Below are 18,152 nucleotides of genomic sequence, written 5' to 3'. Positions count from 1 at the left end.
TCACAAATTAATCCCCAAGACCTCTTCCCCAACCATATTTTCTCTCAGAACACGTAGTTGGCAAAAGCAGTCAAAACATGGTAGAAAAGCTGAATGACTCAGGAAATCTTCCTGATTAGACTGATCGATTTCCTGAGCTAATTATACATTTCAAAAATGTCTAATAATAGATGATAATTTCTCCATACTGCAAATTTTGTTGTTCAGTTGTTTCTGTCGTGCCCAACTCTTTGTGACTCCATTTGGGGCTTTCTTGGCAGATACTGGAATGGTTTGCCATTTCCTTCTCCAGCTCATTTTACAGATGGGGAATCTGAGACAAACGGGGGGAGGGGGAGGGAAAAGGGGAAAGGAGGGAGGGGAGGGGGAAGCGGAAGCGGAAGGAGAGGAAGAGAGGGCGGAGGAGAAAGGTAGAGCGGGAAGGAGGAGGGTATGGAACCGCTGGTTTCTTGTAAACTTTGTTAACCACAGTTGACTGAGGACCAGGGCGTTTTCACGTGCATCTTGCAGGAAGTGTTTTGAAGTAAATGAAGGGGAAGTGGAGTCTCAGGTCATTAGAAAGCTAGAAAGCAGGGCGGGTGGAGAAGGGGAAGAGAGGAGCTCCGAGCTGCGGGGCCTCGGAGGCTTAGAAAAAGCATTTGAAAAACCTGCTCTGATCCGGATATAGCGACCCCAAAGCTCGGTCTCGCCCATCCCAAGCCCAAGTTAGTGTCGCCTTTCGAGGGGCCAAGTCTGCCTGCACACGCGGGTACACACCCACAAACACCCACTCTCACTCTAGTGCTGGGTCACCAGCTGTACACACACACTATCACACACCCACCCACACTGTCGCACTCTCTAGGGCTAGGTCACCAAGTATACACACACACAAACACACACGCTACAATCAAACACAAACCAGGGCACCTACCAAATTCAGGTTTCCCTGAAAACGGGTGCAGCTGAGAAGGAGCAAACGCATTTTCTCTTTCTGCAAAGAGCCGCCTTTCTTCCAGGGTCTCAGCCAGCTCGGAACTGGTCCTGAAGAGCCCAGACTCTCTGGTCTTCTCGCTGGAGACTGTGATGGGAGGGATAGGACTCAGGGCATTCGCTAAGAGACGCGCAGCCGGTGGGCTGGGCGGGGCTGGGCTGGGCAAGAGTCCCCGGTTCCCACCCCGGCCCCAGCCGGGAAGGCGGAGCAGCTGCCAAGGGAGAAGAGATGCCTCTGAGGGACGGAGTTCAGCCGCCCGAAGGAGAGCCCGGCAGGGGCCCCGAGGGACCCTTCCTCCCGTCCCTCCGATGTTGAGCTCCATGGGCTGCTGCAGTGATTCGGTGAGTGCTGGATACTGACCTGGGTGATGGAGAGGAAGGGATGAAGAATGGTTCTCTAGCAACTCTGATTTACGGGCTTAAGGCTGGGCTCCTGCCACTTAAGGTTTGGGACAGGCAAGCCTGTTTTGCCTGAGAGCCCTCCCACTCAAATGCATTTGTTCATTCACTTGACAAATGTTCTTTGACCACCTATTATTGTTATTTTATAAATATGTAAAAGTAGCATTTATGTTGCACTTGAAGGTTTGGGCAGCAAGTTTGTCCCAGCTGTCTCATCCGATTGCCATAATAAATCTGGGAGGAAGGTGCTAATATTATCCCATTTTACACTCGAGGAAACTGAGAAGGCTGAAGTAGGATTGGAACTTGGGTCTTCATGATTCTGAGATCAGTGCTCTTACCATTAACCCTAGCTGTCTGATCCATAAAATGAGTTTTTAAATGTTCTTTTTGAAATTATCAACTTAACAATCATTAATAGGTAAAAACATTTCAACATGTAAAGAAAAAAGATTATATGTGGAAACTATGAACTGTTACAGTTTATTTAAAACGTGTATTAAGTTTACCCAAAATTACCCTGAGTCTCCTTTGGAACTCTTTTCTTTCCTTTTGCATGTTTAAAAAATTTGTCACAAAAATTGTATTGAATTCATTAATATTTGAAGACACTTTATTAAGCCCTGTGGGGGATTATAAATTTGAATAACGTTAAGGAGTTTATAGTCCTGTAGGAGACAGGTGTATTCCAATAATGATAAAAGAATGTGGCATGATTACTGAAATGGACAAATACAATGGACATGACAGCAAAGCCAATTATAATTTGATAGGAGTGTTTATTAACCGAGGTGACTGCCTCCCCAATAGGGAAGACAGCATTGAGTCTTCTGAAAGGTATAGTTTTATAGAGATAGGTGTTGCTAATCAACAAAATGTGGTACCAAGGGGGTGTAATGCCATTTCTAATGAAGCCTTAAACAACAACAAACCTGTATCTGGGGCAGGTTTTCTAGCAACACAGGTGAAAAGTTCCTTCACTACTGTGGCCTATTAGGTGATTTCCAGGGACCCTGGTAGGGGCCCCTTCTGGCAGGTTTAAGGGGCATTGGTGTATAATTTCTGGTGGGCACTTCAATTACCATTATCAGACAGGAATTCTTAACCTGGGCTTTGTGAACTTTTTAAAAATTTGTTTTCTCAGAATTTAAAAAAATGAAAACCTGTATTTCAGCATAATTGGTGTCTTTTATAATAACCCTGTGTGTTTAATTGTATACAATTAAAAACATTATTCTAAGGAATCCAAAGGATTCCCCATACAGTTCAAGGGTCCATCAAATTAAAAACAGTACCAACAGCAACACTACGAGCACCTGGCCTGGAAGTAAAAGGTCAAGGTGTTACAGAAATTTGGGGTGGGGGTACCTCCTTTCCACGGGGGAGGATCAGGGAAGGCTTCCTGGAAGAGGTGGCATCTGAGGATGATTAGGTTTTTTTTGTTGTTTTGTTCTGTTGTGTTATTGTTTTTTACAAAGGTGTATCTATTGCTATAAGTGCTACTTGAGTCTGGTTGTCTGAGATAGGTCATGTTCTCCTTGTTAACAGGCCAACTGTGGGGAGATCAGCCTGAGCTGAAGTACAATGCGTTGCTTCTACATTATGATTTTCCAAACATTACTCTCTAGGAGCAGTAAAAGAATAAGTATTGCCAGGTAGGAGGCTCAGTGGATAGAGCTCTTGGCCTGGAGTCAGAAGTTGTTGTTGTTCGATTGTGGTCTACTCTTTGTGAAACCATGTGGAGTTTTCTTGGCAAAGATACTGGAGTGATTTGCCATTGGCTTTTTCAGCTCATTTTACAGATGAAGAAAGGAGGCAAACATAGTTAAGTGATTTGCCCGAGGTCACAAAGCTAGTAAGTGTCTGAGGCCAAATTTGAATTTAGGTCTTCCCGACTTCAGGCTTAGCACTCTATCCACTGAACCACCTTGTAGGTCAGGAGACCTGAGTTGAAATGTGGTCTCATTTACTCACTGACTGTGTGACCCTGGGCAAGTCACTGAGAAGTCTCTTTGACCCAGTTTCCTCCACTGTAAAATGGGGATAACAATAGCACGTACTTCCCAGGGTTATTGTGATGGTCAAATGAGATATTAGTGAAGTGTGTAGCACAGTGCCTCTTGCATAGTAGGAAAGACATAAATGCTTGTTTCCTTCCTTCCAGCTGGAAGCTTCTCTTGAAACAGGGTGGGGTTTCTAATTCAGTTTATAATAGGGTCAGGATTGTGATAAGCGAAGAGGATTGTGGAAAAAGACAGGTAAGGCAAAGGTGACTGTGGTAGGGAAAAATGGAAGTGTTTTAATTTTGATGGCACACAGTATATACGATACAATGTTAGCCAAAGACCTATATGGAACCTTTTTTTTTTTAGTAAGAACATGGAAGGGGGGGCGGAGTCAAGATGGCTGAGTAGAAGCAGGACCTCCCCACTGTTCTGGCTTCCACCTTCCCCAATCTAAGTAAAAAGGGGACTCTAAACAAACTTTGGAGCTGCAGAACCCACAAAATGACACAGAGAAGCTAACCTCCCGCTAAGGACAGCACGAGCAGGCCGGCAGGAATCGGCCAGCACAGTGCTCTGGGAGACAAGCCCAGACCCACACCAAGGCTTTAGCCCCAGGGTGGGCCTGACCAGCCCCTGGCCTGAGGGACTCCAGATCAGCAGCAGCTGTGGCCTTTTCCAGATTTATCAACACATAGATGGGAAGGACAAAGTGAGAGGTCAGTGCAGTCTGGACTTTGGGACCCAGTAAGTGGAAGTGCCTGCCCTGAGACACTGGCACAGCCAGCCAGCTCCATGTGGCAGCTTCAGCTCCTGGCCTGCAGAGTGTAGGGGGACCAAGCACCAGTCTGAGGGGTAATCGCTTTTGCTTTAACCTTCTTGGATCTGGATTGCAGTCTAGGGTGGAGGTCCTGGGAGTGTGTGTCCAGCTTGCTAGAGCATGTGGAGACCTCACTATGGAGAGGGCACCCATCTAATACCTTTGGCAGCTGAGAAAACCCCAGCATTAGGGACCAAAGCTCCCCTGTCTGGTGGCAGAGTCCTACTGTGGCAAAAAGCCCAGGGGCCAAGTGACTGAGGGGCAACATGACCAGGCAAAGGAAACAAAGTAGACAGATGATTCCAACATGAGACTCCTATTTTGGGGACCAAAAGGAGCAAAGCATGGAACAGGAGGAAGACAGTGAAGTCAGAACACCTGCACCAAAAGCTTTAAAGGAAAATATGAGGGGGTTACAGGCTATAGAGGAACTTAACAAGCAGATAAGAGAAGTGGAGGAAAAATTGGGAAGAGAAATGAGAACAATGCAAGAAAAATACAAAATGAGAGTCAACAGCCTGACTGAGGAAAATCATACCTTAAAAAATAGACTAACTCTAATGGCAAAAGAGGCTCAAAAAGGGAATGAGGAGAAGAATGGCTTAAAAAGCTGAATTTGCCAGATGGAAGAAGAATCTCAAAAGCTCACTGAGGAGGATCATTGTTTCAGAATTAGATTGGAGCAAATGGAAGCTAATGACTTTATGAGAAATCAAGATGCTGTTAAACAGATCGCAACAAATGAAAGAATAGAAAGCAATGTGAAATACCTCATGGGAAAAACCACTGACCTGGAAAATAGATCCAGGAGAGATAATTTAAAAATTATTGGACTACCTGAAAGCCATGATCAAAGTAAGAACCTAGAAATCATTCTCCAGAAAATTCTCAAAGAAAACTGCCCTGATGTTTTAGAACCAGAGGGCAAAATAGAGGTTGAAAGAATCCACTGATCACCTCCTGGAAAAGATCCCCAAAAGAAAACTCCTAGGAATATTATAGCCAGGTTCCGGAATTCCCAGATTAAGGAGAGAATATTACAAGCAGCCAGGAAGAAACAATTTGAATATTGTGGAAACACAATCAGGATAACCCAGGATCTGGCAGCTTCTGCACTGAGGGAATATGATATTCTGGAGGTCAAAGGAGCTGGGATTAAAACCAAGAGTCACCTACCCAGCAAAACTAAGTATCATGTTTCAGGGGAAAATATGGTCATTCAGTGGAATAGAGGACTTTCAAGCATTCTTGATGAAAATCCAGAGTTGAATAGAAAATTTGACATTCAGATTTAAGAAGCAAGGGAAGCATGAGAAGGTAAACAGGGAAAAGAAATCATAAGAACATTATCAAAGTTGAACTATTAACATTCCTACATGGAAAAACAATAATTGTAACTGATGAAACTTTTCTCAGTAGTTGAAGGGAATAGAAACATATATATATATGAGGGTATATGGGCATATGAATACATATGTGAATGTGTGTATATATGTTTACAGGTATACATTGATAGAGGGCACAGGACCAATTTAAGAGGAAGGGATGATACTTAAAAGGTGAAATGAAGAGGTGAGAGAGGAATATAATGAGAGGAGATGGGGAGATACAGAATGGGGTAAACTATCTCATTTAGAAGAGGCAAGGGAAAATGGTTACAATGGAGGGGAAGAATAGGAAGGCAAAAGGGAATGGGCCAACCTTATTCTCATTGAATTTGGCTCGGGGAGGGATTGAAATACATACTAAATAGGGTATCTCACCCTACAGGAGAGTAGGTGGGAAGGGGATGATAGGGGGGATGATGGAAGGGAGGGCAGGCTGAGGGGGAGGGAAGTTGGAAGCACCTACTTTTGAAAAGGGACAGGATCAAAGTAGAGAATAGAACAAGTGGGAGGTGGGATAGGAGGGAGGGAAAGATAGTCATTCTTTTACAATATATCTACTGTGTTACTGTTTTGCATTAGCTACACATGTACAACCTATACTGAACTGCTTATCTTCCCAGTAAGGGTGGGTGACAAGGGAGGAAGGCAATGAATCTGGAACTCAAAGTTTTAAAATCAAATGTTCATATATATATGTATGTATGTATGTTATATATATATATACTATTATTAATACTCTTTTACATGTAATTGGGAAATAAGATCTACAAGCACTGCGGCATAGAGATCCACCATGCCCTACTGGAAAAGTCTAAAGGGGTATGGGAGAAAATGTGGGAGAGAGCAGATTAGACGAAGGGATATCCTGTAGGACTGCTATTTTGGGGTGGTGGGTAGGGGAAAAACAGGGAGAAAATTTGTAACTTAAAATCTGGTGGAAATCAGTGACGTAAATCAGAAGTTAATAAAGCATTTGAAAAATGGAAAAACCAAAAAAAACCCAAAAAAATTAAAAAAAAAAAAGAAATTGGAGATAGGATATTGGGATTGCTGTAAAGAAAGAAGTTCTTTGCTATCTCAGCTTGACTTGTTCCTTGAATTTGAAAAAGGAAAATGTAATAGCATTTGTGAAACACTTGATTTGTAAAATACAATGACTGGCATATGTTGGTATCTCTCTAACTTTGAATCCATGCCAGAATTGATAAAGTCAATTATTGTATAAGTCATTTGATATTTATTGTTATTTTGTTGCCATCTTTCTGAGACTGTATTGTGTTACTAAAAGTCTATTTAGCTAAATGAACTTAAGAACCATTTTTGAAGTAGGATTAGTATTACAGCTATTTTTAAAAAAAAATCTGAATTTCTTATTGCATGTGTATTGGGTTTTTGTTATAAAATCTGTTAATTTAAACTTACATTTGTGTTACAAACAGGCAATAGTAATGTTGATATTTTATTTAAAATGTTGGCTAAATTATGTAATTTGGAAAATTACTCTGATATTAAAAACAATTTTCTTATTTCTATTCTGAAGCTGTTGAGTCATCTAAGGATATGGATATATATGTTAACTTGGATGTATGTGAATATACAATGTCTTGGGAAATTTATATTAGGAGCATTTTAACACCAAATTAGTTTTAGGATATTCCCATACTTGAAGGTTTATTTTATAATTATTATGTTTGTCAACTTTAAGTGAAACCTTTCATGAGGTTTGTGTCAATGGTTATGGGATGAACGATTTTCTGTGCAAAGCAATTTGGAAATTACTAAATTAAGATCACCAGATTAGTAATTACTTGATTTTGGTTTGAATTTTAAATTTAGGTACATCGTAATTGTTTCTGAAATTGTTACTGGTAAACATTGGTATTATGAATGTTATAACAGAAGCAGTTTCTCATACTCTAAATGCTGTTAAATTAAGAATTATACTGTCAGAGGAACAAAAAAATGATGGATGAAGTACTCTGACCATGTCAGAATATCAGTTATGATATTCTGAAATGTTGTAATTTAAGAAATCATACACTTTTAAGTTTTTCTTTTTAAGTTTCAATTCATAAATCAATTATTTACAATACCATGCTTGGGAAAAACTACTTATTGGTAATTATGTGAAGAAAAGACCCTGTGAATCCTCTTCTAAGCTTTGTAAAACCTTCAGATCTACCTAAATGATTTTGGGTCCCCGCTGTTTAAGGGGGGAGAATGATCAGGTGCTTGAAATGATGGGGTACATGGTTACCTGATATTTAGGTTAATGAGAGTTACTTTAGTTGAGAGAAAAGAAAGATACCTCTTTTAACACCAGGTTAATTCAAACTGTCTTTAAAGTCTATTTATGAAAAGCTGAACAAAGCAGATGAGAAGGTTAGGGGACAAATGGGGTTCATCCAGCCCCTCCTGTTTCTAGATAGTTGATATCAGTTTTAGAAGTATGTTGAGAGAACATGAGGAAGTTTTGGGAAGGCAGAAACAAGTTTGTAATTAATAGCCGAATCAAATTTTAGATGACCCTATCTGAAGGACACTAGTCCATATTTATTTGCTATTTAATAATTTGAGAGACTGTAAATTTTACTATTCTTCTAAGTTTTCATTACAGGAGTCATCATAAAAGCCATCATAAATGGGATGGCAGAGGCTGCAGGCTGCAAACTGTTCAAAGTGGATGTCTGTGCTTGGAAAAGTTTGGGGACAACCTCGGACACTGCCCAGGTGGGATCTCTCTGACTTTCCCAATTGTGCCTTTTCTTTCTGAAAAAGGAAACCTCCCACCTATTTATGCCTAAGCCTTGCTTTCAGCATCTGGTGACTACCTGAATGACTAGTAGAGATGACTCATGCCTGGAATCAAACAAGGCTAAGGAAGTTTTCCTTATGGCAAGGTTTATAACTTTGTCCCTCTCTTATTCTATAGCAAATTCACTGAGAAGTAATATTCAGGGCCAAATAAATGAATAAATATAAAGATAACATCCCTCAAAGAAGCCGATGATTAGTAATAAGGCAAAAAGTTATGAAATAGATGCCTGATTGACCAGGATAGTGAAGTTTGAGAAGAGCAACAGGATCAGACTAGATGAAAACTAGGATTAAATACAGATGCATAAAATTGGCTTTAAAAATGGATTTTAGCACAAGGATTGTATAAGATAGTGGTAAGGGTGAAGCTAATGTTAATTTGTTAATGTATCTGTCTGATAATTTTACAAAGGACAGATGAAATCAATTTTTAAAAAGGTTTTTCGTATTTTATAGGACTCCTATACCAGGTACAGGATTTAGGAAAGGTAGAGATAGCAAAGAATTAAAAAATTGAAAATTCTCTGTAGTTTCAAACTATGGCACTAATCTTAAGTAATTATACTAATTTATATTAAGTCAAAATTATCTGGTCATCTCTAGATCTGAACTGGAGAAGCAAAACTCCTATTTTGATTCCATAACTACATGAGGCATCTGGGATTTAAAAGGGTTGCTTAAATGAAATAGGACACTGGGATACAAGGAATTGTATGTTCATTATGATTCTTGTATAGTTTTGTATGTAAGTTTTCTTGGTTATCTTGGTGACATGTACCTGACTTAGTGTAATTATGTCATTTTGTAAAATTGTGAGAAAAACCTCATTGTATTAACTGAGCCTAGCCCTGTGTGGCTAAGAAAACTGAACTATTTGTTTGAACCTACTCTTGCATGGCTAAAAACTGGACCTTTATATGTAAAGTTGTGTTTCTGGGAGCTCTTGTATTGTACGTTTGAACTCTTGTCATATAAGGATCATCCCCTGAGCTTTGGAATCTGAAAAAGACGACATCACATGCAGACAGCTTTCCCAAGAATCTGGACCTGACCTCTATTGGAACAGCTTCTTTCCTGGAGAAATTCAACTAGAAGACCAATGGAAAAATGTGGTCTCCTCCCCTTCCTTAAGACTATGGCCTTGATAATAGGAAGTCCCTATTAACTATTAAATTGCTAATTGTCAGGGACCCCTGCTACCATCCTTTAGGAATGGAATTGGATAACCTAGATGATGTGGTCCCAGTCATGTCAAAGTTTTGACATACCTACAAAAAAAGAGTAGGGAATGGAGGGTACAACCCCACCTTCCCTTCCCTTAATTGATGTGTAAGCAACATCTCCACCTTCCCTTCCCTTCCATTGATCTTTAAGCAGGAATTTTAGCATAACTTTTACTCCTCCCTTCTGTAATAGTAATGGAATATAAAGATCCCCCTGTATTGGCTTGGTTTTTGGTGTTAAAACCCAGAGCTTGTTAATCCCACTTGTGGGATGCACTTGTTGATGTGAAAAGAGAGGGCTGGACTGGGAGGAGCTGGTGATGTAAATTTGGAGAGACACAAGAGAGAGGCAGAAGAATTTTTTGGAAGCAGCATCGTGGAGGCAGAGAGAGACTGAGAGGATTGCTGAGGGCCACTTTGAATTGCCCAGGACTTTGAGAGCTGCCACCCAGAGCTGCCAAGGACTGAGGAGACATGGCTGTTTTGCTGGTACTTTGTCTGTTTTGATGTTGTTTTGCCAGATTTGTCCACTGGTGAAAGACAGTCCTGTTCTTGAAGAAGTTCTGGAACCTGGCTGTTGGCTAAGAGCTCCTGAGACTGTCCTGCAGACAGAGAATGAATACTGTCCACTGGTGAAGGACAGTGCTGTTGTTGCAGGGGTCTGGGAACCTTTCTGTTGGTTCAGAAGCCCTGAAGAAGGATTTTCTTGTTGTATGTTTACAGAAATCCTGGGAGAGGGTTTTGCTAATGTTTTTAGGGGTTCTAGGACTGTTCTGCAGACAGAGGATGAATTAATGAAGAGACTGGCAATGTATCTTGTGGCCTTGCTAAGCCTTGTCTCCCCAGGAACAAAGATTGCTGAGAACTTGGCTCACTGTCAAGATGAAGAAAAGACCTCCATTTGGGTATTAAGTGCTGTGCTTAAGCTTGTTGTAACTCTGGGGTAGATTCAATTGTGATCCAAGGGTGGGGAACTTTTGACCTTTTTGTGCTCTGTGATTAAACAAATGAATGTACTTTACTTACACTTGGAAACTAATCTCCATTTGACAACAGGGGCTTTGTGATGACTAAAGGAAGTACAGCCTAGGGGTGGAGTAGTATTTAAAAGAGGGACTTTGTAATTGATTAAATGAATGTAATGTCCTGGGGTGGGGTAGTACTTGATTAAATCAGATAGTACTTGGAGATTATTGAATCACACTTAGTAAATGCTGTATTTTGAATGATGTCATATTTTGATTCCCTCTGTTCTTAATTTTTCACTCAATAAAATGGAAAGCACCTATAGGCTGGTATTTTGAACCTTGGGAAGTTGCCTTTGCTTGGCATTACATTACACCTTCCCTTCCATTGATCTGTAAGCAGGCATTTGAGCATAACTTTTACGCTTCCCTCTCCTAATTGATCTGGGTGGGGGTTTCAGCCTAGGGTAAAATCCCTGCTCCATTCTTCCCTACCCCCCAACCCCACCCCATCTCCCCCCATTCTGGGTTCCCTCTACCTCAGCCTAGGAAAAGCTCTGGAAAATTCAAATATACACTGACCAATCACTGATTGTAGTTTCAGCTTATGTAACCTGACTAGTGTAATCTCTTTAAAAACTGGCATATTGTTCATGCCGATTTACTGTCTGATTTGGGTATGTGACCCTGGCAGTCCCTTGAAAATCCACTTCCAATTTTAATCTTGGGGATCTTCTGTCTGGCTCCTTTTATGCCCAACAGTACAAACACAAGAGTCAAGAGAAACCTGAAAAGGCAAATTTTTAAAAAATGAAAAATTCAATGATTTAAACATGTTGCTTCAAGGCAAAATTGCAACATATTTATGGTAAAAGATAAAATTAAAAGTTTTACTGAAAAAGTTAACATATGGCAGAATAGAATGTAAAATGGTCCTTTAGAAATATTTACAGCTACAGATGATTTGATAATTGAAAATAACCTTCCTAAAGATTTAATTTTAAGAGTTATATGAAGTACCTGGATATACAGTCTCACAAATACTTCCCTTCAAATTTTGATTCTAAAAACGAAGTTGGGTTCATAAACCATACTCAGTTGAAGTAAGAAAAACATGTCACCTGCCATTAAAAGTGCAAGAAGAATGCTGAGTTATGGTGACACAGGTTTAAAACTTGAATTTCCTGAAAAATTGTTAAATGAATTTTGGCTTGGGATTTGGACCGAATTTCCCAAAATTTCTGAAATTGCCCTAAACATACTTCTGACATTTTGTACTACATATTTTATGCAAAGCATTGTCCTCAGCACTGACAGCAATAAAATCAAAATATCAACTTTGAGAAACATTAAAGATGCTCTATATCCTGCAGTATCAAATATTCCATCAAGATTTAATTCTTAATGTAAAAATAAAGGAGCATATCCATCTCAGTCTGCAAATTTGCTTTTCTCTTTAATAAGTGGAAAAATGATACATATACCAAAAAATTGTTTTAAAATAATTTTCTTTATTATTTATTGTCAGTAAAGGTTTGATTTATATATATATTTATATGTTTTATATACCTTCGCACCCAGGGTTACATAAAAATTTCTTGGGCAAAAAAGGATCTTGAGTGGAAAAAGTTGAAGAAGCCCTGTTCTAGAGGTACCTGAAGGGTTAGGGTCTTTCCTTTAACGCTGTGTTTGACCCTGATTAGTTGTGTTCCTCTCTTTGCAGCTCCTTAGGTGCCAGTAACTAACCTCCAGTTCCATTTAGCCACTTCAATTAGCTTTTATAAAGGGATATTTACTTCATATGTGTGTAACATATATATTTATACTTACATGCATACATACATACACACATACATATATATGTATACATATACACACATACATATACATGTTTATATGAAAAATGGAAACATTTCTCTCTAAAACTTCAGGGGAATAGTCTCTCCTAACTCACACAGTGAGTTCAGATTTATCACAGTTTTTACATTGCATTGGCTTCAAAAAGTTTATATCTAGGGGGCAGTTAGGTGGTACAGTGAATACAGCACCAGCCCTAGAGTCAGGAGGACCTGAGTTAAAATCTGGCCTCAGACACTTAACACTTACTAGCTGTGTGACCTTGGGCAAGTCACTTAACCCCAATTGCCTTTCCCCCTCCAAAAATAGAAATAAATAAAATTAATTTTAAAAAGTTTATATCTGCATCATCTTCAGTATCTCTTTGAGATGAATCTTTGTCTCAGATACAGCTAGGCTAAAGTTCTGAAAGTTACTATTTACTTCCTAGAGCATCATTGCTGCAAAATTATACATGAACATCAGCTCTAGGGCCCCTGTACTCTTGGAAGCTGGGCAACTGGGACACCAAAATAGAGCTCTGTAGCAGCAAGCACCCTGACTTCCCCAGGGTGTCTGCCAACACAGGTTCTTGGATCTGCTTTGTTAAAGGAAAGAAACTCAAAATGGGTTTAACAAGCTTACTTTAATCAGTCAGACATATATCGTTTACCTTGTTCAGGGGAAAAAGGTCAGCACCCCAAACTTCAAAATATACAGACAGAATTATCAAGACATTAACAGATCAAGTAGACTAGACAGCTTTCCAAACTGTCCAACCATTACATCCATACCCAGTCAACATCTGGGTTTCCACATCTTGGTTTTTCAAAGCCGGGGAACTCTGAAGAACGGCTTCCCAGAATTCAGATCAAATCACAGAACACTTCTCAAAGTGAGTCCCAAAACAAAGCTACACATCAGGGCTTATATAGCCTTCTCCTGGCTCAGAATGTAACAACCTTATTGACTCACTGGCCAATCAAGAAGTATCTACTGAAAAACAAGCCTCCCACCCCAGGGTTCAGGTGCACTTTAGCCTAGGGGCAGGGAAGATCTTCCAAATCTGCATTCGCATTACATTCGGCCCCAAGATCTTTCATGCCCATAGCATAGACAATTTACTTTTGAATTAGCTCTGAACATTTCTTAGGACACATTTTCAAAGTACAGAACTAAAGTTACCAAAGTGGCCTCTGGGCCTTAAACAAACACAAAGTACATAGCATTATTACCTCAATTGAAAACAAGAGTTCAAATAAAGTTCTCTGGGGGGGGGGAGGGGTATCCTTCCCCTCACACAGCTCCAGCCCCTGCTTCCAAGCACAGACAGGGGGCTGGGCAACAAAACCAACAAGGTGGGGTCCCTGGGGATCCAAGGCACTTCATCCCACCCACCATAGTCACAAGTCCATTCTCCCCCAGGGTCCCAAACTGTGGGATGCAGCCAGGAAACACATTCAGTGCCCCTGCTTTGCTGCTCAGTTCTTATCTTTTCCTGTGGCTGAATTCCGAACTCCTGGGCTCCTTCTCCTCCCGCAGGCAGCAGCCGCTCCTGGCTTCTGCCCAGGTCCCGATGCAGGCAGCTCACTATTCCTGCTCTCAGCTCAGCGAAGTCTGCATGCAGGCCACTCTTCTCTCCTGGTCCATGGCTCCACAGAGTCACATGTACCACAACTGGGAAACAAACGATTATCCCAGCCTCCATACTTTCCTTTTACTTTGCAGATCCTGTTCGTGACGCCATTTTGTAGCAGCAAGCACCCCAAGCGTCCTCAAGGTTTGCCACCCATACAGGTTCTTGGATCTGCTTTGTTAAAGGAAAGAAACTCAAAATGGGTTTAACAAGCTTACTTTAATCAGTCAGACATATATCGTTTACCTTGTTCAGGGGAAAAAGGTCAGCACCCCAAACTTCAAAATATACAGACAGAATTATCAAGACATTAACAGATCAAGTAGACAGCTTTCCAAACTGTCCAACCATTACATCCATACCCAGTCAACATCTGGGTTTCCACATCTGGGTTTTTCAAAGCCGGGGGACTCTCAACAATGGCTTCCCAGAATTCAGATCAAATCACAAAACACTTCTCAAAGTGAGTCCCAAAACAAAGCTACACATCAGGGCTTATATAGCCTTCTCCTGGCTCAGAGAATGTAACAACCTTATTGACTCACTGGCCAATCAAGAAGTATCTACTGAAAAACAAGCCTCCCACCCCAGGGTTCAGGTGCACTTTAGCCTAGGGGCAGGGAAGATCTTCCAAATCTGCATTCGCATTACAAACTCCCAGAGGTTTGTTCCTGACTTTTTGGAACTTTTTTGGAACTCACATAGAACCTCCAAATTAACTTCCTTTGCCTAAAAAAAAAAAAAAAGCAAACTGTGAGGCAAAGAGGACCAAGGCCTATTTTACAGCATCACAAATTAATCCCCAAGATCTCTCCCAACCATATTTTTTCCCACATGGTATGATGGAAAGAACATAGAGAAGGCTTCCTGGAACAGGTGGGAGTTGGGTTTTACATATTGTATCAGAGGGTAACAGTCAATGAAGGAATGGATTGTAAGTTCTGAACAACCTCAGAATGGAGAGGAGAAAGAAAAGATATGCCTGACTGAGACCAAGGAATAGAATAAATTGGCTGCAGGCACATAGGTCTTGTAGGAGGAAGTGTGTATGGATTGGAAAATTGCTTAATGCCATCTTGTGGAGAAGTTTAATCACTGGGTCTTGCCTTTACTCAGAAGGTAATCAGGGGCCGTTGAGGGCTTCTGAGTGAGGAGTTGGCTTTCCAGATAAGAAAGGTTATTTTCTCATGAAAGACTCATGGGAAAGAGGAGAAATCAAAAGCAGTGATATCTTTAGGGGGATTATTGCATTTCTGCAGGGATGTAGCAGTGGGGCGTTTGTGCTAGCCAGTGGTAATAGAGGAGAGAAGCTTGAGATATTATAGAGAGGGAATCAACAGCACTTACTAACTAATGAGAAGTAAAGGGTGAGGGGGAGAGAAGTCAGCAGTAACCCCCAATACTATAAACATAAGGAACTGGATGAATCATGGGACTTTAGACATTTAAGTCAGAAGAAAGAATGAGCATTTTAAGACATTTAAAAATTTTTTTTATTGATTCCTTGTTTTTAAATTATTCTTTTCCATATATGCACCTTTCCGTCTCCTGTCCTGAAGGTCATCCGTTGAAAAAATGAAAAAAGAAGGGGGAAAAGCAGGGGTGGCCAGGTGGCTCAGTGAGTAAGAGCATCGGCCCCAGTGTCGGGATGACCTGGGGATCGAATCCGGGCTCAGATATTTAGCACCACACCCAGAAATAACTGGCCGTGTAACCTTGAGCAAGTTACTTAACCCCAGTTGCTAAAAAAAAAAAAAAAGTCCAAGGGTGAAAATTTATTAGTTGGGGACAAAAGAAAGTCATGTAATAAAGGGATATTATGGGAATGGTGAGTGAAACAAGAAAGTAGCAAACCACTAAGACAGACCTTGGTTTGGAAGCAGGTGAAACCTAGAAGGGATGGATTAGGAGGTCAGGGATAGGTCAAAGAGTAGATTTGATGTGAGAGAAAAGAGGGGAGAATAGCAATATCTGGTGGAGTGACATTTCACAGGTTTGCATCTTAAGAGATGATTGAGATTGAAAGCTGGTAAAGTCTAGAGTGTGGCAGTGTGAGTGTGTGGCCAAACTAGTGTGGAAAAGGAAATACTCAGAGTTGAGGACGCTAAAGGATTGTATGATAAAATTATTGAAGGGGCTATCACATAAGTATTTAAGCCCCCAATGAGTATAAAATGGGGATAATGTTGACGACAGGAAGAACTTGAACCAAATGGTAGAGGCACAAAATAAGTTTAATTTCCTGGCAGTTGATAGATAATGGAAATAAGGATAGAGAGGATTATATAGGCTTGGAAAAAAAGGAAAGGGAATTGAGGGATAGTGGGAGAGTAATGGACTGAAAGTGGCCACATCCTGGAAAGGTTTCACATGTCCATATTCAGGTCCCTCTTTTCCCTATCTTTTGTCCATTTCCTTGTTCTCAGTCATCACATCAGCCCAGAAAAGAGAATACTTGATTAGGATAGTTATTACCTCTTTATATCTTAATAAGGGACTCTTAAAGGCAGAAAAGCCTTCAAGATGGCACAGAATATGTTAACGATCATGGAATCTTCGATACCAAATTAGTCAATGAGGAACAGGGGAGAATGTTTAGGAAGATTAGCCTGCCACCTAACATATCACAAGGATTCAGAATGAGATCTAGCAAATGAATCATTTATGAATTGGTTAGATTTTGTTGTTGTGAGCTTAGATAAAGCACTTTTGCCGCTTTGAGGCTCAGTTTCCCCCTCTGCAAAAAGGGAAGAGCATTATGTTTGTTCTTTCCTCATAGAGTTGTGTGAAATTTTATATGTGTGTTACATTGTAATTTCTAATATTAGCCAATATGAGCAATGAATATTAAACTTAGTCTCAGTTTTTTCTTAAATTCTCCCTATCAGTTTAAGATAAAAAAAATATTTGAAAATATTCCTAATTGGGATTTTAGTTGAATTGGCTCCAGGTTTGTCTTGATTGTTGATCAAATAGTGATTATAACAAATGATGTATTGATGTTAGTAATCATTTTTGAAACACTATGCAAGGTGTTTGTCCTTAATCAATACTTGTTGACTTTTCTAGAAAGAGGATGCTTCTATTTGACACAGAAACTGCTGAAAGAAACAAGTTTAGGTAGAGTGTTTACTTTTTGAAAATTACCTCAAAAACCCATGTTTACAGAGATGCAGACTTACAAAACCTAGAGAAAAAGCAAGTCTTTAAAGAAATGTACCGTCCATTTACTATCATTGCACTCACATTTTAATAATATAACATACAAGGCATTTTTATATAACATATAAATGTACAACATCATACTACAGGTACGGTATACATTTTGTCAGACATATAAAATTGAAATAGATTGGGTTTCATTTGCACCTACCTATCCACTTCTACTTCAGTACTTTGTAAAATATTTTTACTGTCACATTTTACATGCCCTAACACATATTATCTGCTATAGGCTCCCTATGAATGACCAACTTGTGGTAAAACACAAATAAAAACTAATAGTTTTAGTGGGACAACATCATTAGTGTTCATTTAAAGAAGGGTAGGACCTAGAGAGCTTACCTGAAATACATGACATGAGTACATAGGACAAAGAGTTGTGTTTCTATTGCCAAGTCCAAAACAGTCATATCTTTCCATCAAAGCCCAAGAGAAAGCTAAGCCAGGGGCTCTTTGCAGCGCCATGCTTAAGTCAATCCCTAGGCTTTCAAAGGACAGAAATCTACCTAGTAAACAAACTTTTTTCTTCTACCTCCAAAGTGTAAGGAGTTGAGAGCCTCAGAAAAGACCATGTGCCCAATTCTATAATTCCAAGCTGCTATGTAAGCCCAAATCTCTTCATTCATCACTGTGGAAGACTTCACCACCACCACCACTTCAAAAAAAAAAATTTTTTTTTAATAACTCACATTTCAAGTTTGCAAAGCCGTCTCTGCATTCAGCCAATGAGTACAGGACGAAACAAGGAGTTGTTGTTTACTTATTTCTTATTTTTATGTTTATTCTTATGTTTACTTTTTTAAAAATGTTTATTCTTATGTTTACTTATTACTTATACTCTTAAACTTGAACATACATGTTCAAAAAT

The 18,152-nt window shown here is 39.9% G+C and overlaps 1 long non-coding RNA gene across 1 annotated transcript in view; it reads left to right on the top strand.

Annotated features, from left to right (window-relative positions):
- Positions 1 to 1,182: 1,182 nt before the first annotated feature.
- Positions 1,183 to 18,152, top strand: part of LOC138164572 (uncharacterized) — a 113,969-nt gene continuing 96,999 nt past the window's right edge. The window contains exon 1 of the long non-coding RNA XR_011169130.1: positions 1,183 to 1,314. This is a non-coding gene — a long non-coding RNA (uncharacterized lncRNA). The remainder of the gene's footprint in view (positions 1,315 to 18,152) is intronic.

This window comes from Petaurus breviceps, unplaced genomic scaffold, assembly GCF_028583685.1.
Source record: "Petaurus breviceps papuanus isolate PSGF00001 unplaced genomic scaffold, PetGlider_PUasm1.0 190, whole genome shotgun sequence".
Classification (NCBI taxonomy): Eukaryota; Metazoa; Chordata; class Mammalia; order Diprotodontia; family Petauridae; genus Petaurus; species Petaurus breviceps.
Note: the sequence above shows the minus strand (reverse complement) of the source record. Positions and strands in the feature narration are given on the sequence as shown.